This window comes from Propithecus coquereli, unplaced genomic scaffold (genome assembly GCF_000956105.1).
Source record: "Propithecus coquereli isolate 6110/MARCELLA unplaced genomic scaffold, Pcoq_1.0 Scaffold163, whole genome shotgun sequence".
NCBI lineage: Eukaryota > Metazoa > Chordata > Mammalia > Primates > Indriidae > Propithecus > Propithecus coquereli.
In genome coordinates, this window is record NW_012140858.1 from 3,202,569 (window position 1) to 3,207,983 (window position 5,415).

Here is a 5,415-nt window from a genome sequence, read left to right on the forward strand (position 1 = left end):
AACAGACATTTATTTAAAGTAATACATCTGCAGATGAAATACTTACTATGTTATAAAAATTTTATGTTTAAGATCTAACCATCTTTCATAAAAATACTTTGAGGACAGCTGCATCCACAGATTTCAACTATACAATTACTTCTTTGCCCATTCTCTTTCTTTCACGAATAACTTCTTTCAGATATGGTTCAAGGTAGAATTTATCCTCTTCATATTTTGTCCACTGTTCTTTGGGCAAGTTCTGCTGCCTCACGGTCAGGTCCCGTGTGCTCTTAATGCGAAACATCCTGTCATGAAAGTTCTCAGGGAGCCTTCTTATGGCTTCTTTTACGTTTTCATCCTCGTATATTGTATCATCACACATTAACGCCAGTTTATTAAATCTTGCAGCATTGTAATACCATTTTCAAATACCATCCAGCCTGATGCTGCAACAGTTGGCCTGCCAGCCATTTTGACCCAAGAGCGAAGTGGTGCCTTCTTGATTTTTTTCTCTTTCATTTCTTTGGTTACTAGTATTTTGTGCATTACTCAATTATAAATTTCCTCTCGTATAATGATAATTCATGTTCTTTGGTACATTTGTCTTTTTCTTATTGCTTTATAAGACTTCTTTGTACATATTTTCCATATATTTTATAAATATTTTTAAACTCATTTTTTAATTTAAAAATTTACTTTTTTATAGCCATAGAAAAGTCTTTAAATTTTTTTGATTTTCCCCCCAACCATTTGAAAATATAAAATGCATTTTTAGCTCACCTACTGTACAAAAACAGGCAGTTGGACAGATTTGGTCTTTAGGCCATAGTTTGCCGACCCTGCACTAATATGTTCACTAAATTTGAACTATCTTTGCATTTCTGGAATAAATACCACTTGAACATGAATATACTGCTAGATTTGATTTGCTAATATTTTATTTAGGACTTTTGCATCTATAATCACAAGTCAGATTGGTCTATGCAGAGATTTCAAACTAGTTGTGGGACACAGATGTATTCTATTTAGTTTACGTAATACTTAAAAAATTTTGAGTGAGTTGTTAATATTTAAAAATTGGGGGCCGGGCGCGGTGGCTCACGCCTGTAATCCTAGCACTCTGGGAGGCCAAGGCAGGCAGATTGTTTGAGCTCAGGAGTTCAAGATCAGCCTGAGCACGAGACCCCGTCTTTACTAAAAAAAATGTAAAGAAATTACCTGGACAACTAAAAATATATAGAAAAAATTAGCCGGGCATAGTGGTGCATGCCTGTGGTCCCAGCTACTCAGGAGGCTGAGGCAGGAGGATCGCTTGAGCCCAGGAGTTTGAGGTTGCTGTGAGCTAGGCTAATGCCACGGCACTCACTCTAGCCAGGGCAACAGAGTGAGTCTCTGTCTCAAAAAAATAAAAAATAAAATAAAAAATAAAAATTGGGAAATATTACACTCATAATTTGAGATTTCTGGCTTTTCTTTAAAAAAAAAAGAAATGTGGCAAAAACTGAGAGAACGTTGGCCCAGTTTTGCCATATTTTAAAAGATCTGCTTCATTGTAGGTTTTCTATTTCATTCATGTCTACTCTTACTTTTATCTTTGACGTTTGGCCTATAATTTTCAGTTCCTAACCTCATTTGGTTTTTGTCTTTGTCTAGCTTCCTACCTAGCACTGACAAATCTTCCAGTTTTCTTCTCTCTGAAATAGTTTAAATTATATTGGCATCATCTGTTTCTTGAAGGTCTTATAGGATTGGCCTCTTAACTACCTGGGTTTTCTATACTTTTGTCAGGTAGAGTTTTGGTTTCCTTTTCTGTTTTATCTATGGCTAGTGATCTATTAAAAAATTTCTAACTCTTATAACAATTTTAGTAATGCTTTCTAGAAAATCATCCATTTTCTCCCAGATATTTAAATTTCTACAATAAAGTTGCAATAGTTTTCCCTTATAATTTAAAAAATTGCCTTTGTATCTTGGCTTTCTTTCTCTTTACTAAACTTGTTTATTTGTAGTTTTCTTTGTAAGTTTTACCAGAGGTCTATTTTATTGCTCTTTTCAAAGATCAGGCTTTGGTTTTATTGTTGAAGTCTACTTTTTTTTTGGAATAAATTTCAACTTTAATTTTATTTCTTTTTAAAATTTTCTTCTGAATTGGCTTATTCTTCTAACTTTTTAAAAATGAATCTTTAGTTTTTAAAATTTTTAAAAATATTTCTTATTTTTAAATAAAATAATGTTTTCCTTGAACTTTCTATTCTATTTCATCGATCTATTTGTCTTTTCTTTCTGATATTACATTATTATAACACCATTTAACATCTGATAGTCCAAGTCCCCTTTATTATTATTTTTCAAAATTTTCTTGGTTATTGGGCCAGATGATATCTTAAAGTCATTAAGATTCTTTGAGAGTTAATATGAAAATGCACCCAAATAAATGCTTCTAGTCCCTTCCTTCCAAACCCAAGTACTCCTTATTCTTCCAGATACAAAGTCAGTCTTTAAAAAATGCCTATAATTAATTTGTGTATGTCAATATAGTGTATGTATGTGGTGAATTTAAGTGTTTATGTGCATGTCTGTGTGGTGTGTGTATACGTACTTGTGTATGTTCATAGAATGCAGGTATAGTGTGTGGGGTGTGTTTGTATATATATGTGAGGTATGTAATTGTGTTTATGTGTGTGTATGATGTGATTGTGTATGTACATGGGATGTGTTGAGGTATGTGTATGTATGTGTGCAGAGTGCATGTTTGTATTGCATGTGTGCCATGTTTATGTATGTGTGGAGTGTGTGTGGGTATGTGTGGAGTGTGTGTGGGTATGTGTGAGGTAGAAGAGAGATACCGAGCCCCTAGGAGGTGCCAGAGTGTTCAGGGCGTATCAGAGAGCCAGGCTTGGTCCTCAAACTCCCCTGCTTTCTTGGGGAAAGCAGGGCCATGACTGGGACCCTTTGTGGATGTCACCTGTAGACAGCAGTGTGGCTTAATAGGGCCAGTCTCTCTTGTAGTGTCACTGCCCAGGCTCCCACTCACCTCTCTCCTCCATCTTCTGAGAAAAAGGTAACCTGTCCCTTTAAGAAAAGGAAGTTTCCAGTGCTCTACTAAGTAAAGGAGCCTTACTGGTGGTGGTGGAGGTGGTGGCACCAGAGGGGTCAGATCAGGATCAGGCTGGTTTTGGGGTCTTCCAACTGAATAGGTTAGCTGCTGAGTTGGGGGGGAGTCAGGAAGGGACATGCAAGGCAGTGGGATCTTTGTCCCCAGTAGAGGCTAAAGTGCCCAGTGTGGGCCTTGGTCTTTTCTCCCCCACGTCACATCCAGACAGTGCAACTCTGCTCAGTTCTCCTGCTGGGTCTCACCCTCCTGAGTGGTGTACCTGCAGGTTGCTCACAGCCTCCTGAGTCTAAGGTGGTTTCCCCTTTGGGAGGAGGCTCTACATAGGTCCCTTTGGCATATCACCCTCCCTTTCCCTGTGGACCTTCCTTTGCCCTGGCTCCGGAATGCCATGTTTTCTAGTTCATACTGGGAGTGAAAACCCCTTACAGGGGGCATCTTCAGGCCATGCCTAACTCATGCTCCCATCTTGCTCCTGCAGGTCTGCAGCACCTCTAGGCTCGGTGTCCTGTTTGCATCCTGTGGCTTGAGCCCGAGGTTGCCCATATCCCCTGGCTGGATGGAGTGGGTGAGCCAGGATACCTCCCTGTCCAGAAACGATGCCTGGACTCAGACTTCCCCAGCCAGGAAGAGGATCAGGCGTACCCAAGTCCAGGGTGCAGGTAAGTCCATCTTCCATTGGGTTGGGGCCAGGAGAGTAGGGCCTGCCCCTGCTAAAGACAGTGTTCATGGTGCGGGGGTGGGGGAAAGAGCAGGGCAGGATTTCACAAAGTGTCAGGATTCAGACACTCCACTGGTCTTTATGTGGCTCGTTTGTATTCGACCACTAATTTGCTGATTTCAGGGTTCCAGTTTCTGCTCCCCACTGGTGGCCAGCTGGCCCTGTGGCATTTAGTTTCCTTACCTGCCTCTAGAAGGCAGGCCTGCTACCTCTGCCTGCTGTTGGGCCATGGAGCAAGTTTTTCCTTGGCCTTGTGGAGGCCAAGGAAGAACAGAAGGACAATGGCTTCTGGGGTAGACAGACCTGGGTTCAAATTTCAGCTTTGCCTCTTCCTAGCTCTGCAAATCTTGGCCAAGTCACCTTCTCTTCCTGAGGTGCAGATTTCTCCATGATAAATTGGGGCTTACTTCCTAGGCTTACAGTGAAGATTAAGTGAGATGATGTGTGTAAATTGCCCAGCTCAGCCCTTGGCACCTGGTGCTCAATATGTATAGTTCTTTTCTCCACTTTCTCTCTTGCATCTCTGGATCTTGTCTTGAGTGGGTCACTGAACCACAAATATCCACTTGGCAATGATATCAGAGGAACAGGGACAAATACCAACACTTCTCATTTTAGATTTACATGAGACAAACAGCTTTCCCTCCTACAGTGGCAACAGTTGGAGATTTGCAGAGCAGATGTCTGAGTGTGAAGGCACTCCCTGGAGGTGTCCCATGAATGTTTGCCGACAAAACAGTGCAGGGGCTTCCGGCTCTGCCTCCCTGCACCAAGCTAGGGAGATTCAAAGTGCCCATTTCGTTTTGTGTCCTGTGAGTTTCTCATCCTCAGATGCTGGGAGGCTGTCCTACTGTCTGATGGCACCAGGATGGGGTAGGGTGGGGTGGGGGTGGCACGAGGCTGGTTGGAGCAAGCTGCTTCCATCTGGACCTGTGTCAGGCAGCACTCATCCAAGAGGAAGGTCGAGAGAGCAATCCAGGCAGTAGGGTTTGGGAAGGGGCTGCAGCCTGGTGGGGGCGACCTGTCCAAGTGCAGAGAACACTTTCGCAAACCCCACTGCCCTGGGCCAGGAGGGCGCTCCTTTGCCCTTGCTTGGCTCTGATGATTACAGGTCTGAGCTTCAAAGCTGGTTACGCACTCGGCTAATTGCCTGTCTGGGAGAGCTGGCCCGGTAGGCCAAGCCCGCCCTGAGTGGGCACGCTTGGCCCGGGGCTCCCGCGAGCTGGCACTTCCAGCCTAAAGCGTGGTCCTTGAGCCAGGAGCCCCAGCGTAGCCGTCCGGTCCTGCCGGCTCCCCGGGGAAGGAGCCACCTCCAACCCCTGGTGGCTGCCCTTGGCTGCTCAGCTCCGGCGCCGGCGCCTCCTCCCCTGGCCGCGTCTGCTCTGTCAGGTGGAAATCTCCCCATTCAAACCCGCGCGGGCCAATCAGGGCCCGGCGCGCCAGGCCGGTTCCAACGCGCTGCGGCCGGCCTCCCGCTCCTCCCGCCTCCGGGACACTGGCGGGGAGGCTGTGAACCTGCTGCCTCGGTTACTGGGGAGCAACACAGCCGCCTCGGGTTACACGGTTACAGGCGCTCCTGCCCGTGCTGCAGCGGGACACC

The 5,415-nt window shown here is 44.5% G+C and overlaps 1 pseudogene; it reads right to left on the minus strand.

The window, feature by feature from the left end:
- Positions 1–135: 135 nt before the first annotated feature.
- On the minus strand, positions 136–453 carry LOC105807731 (annotated as a pseudogene).
- Positions 454–5,415: the final 4,962 nt, after the last annotated feature.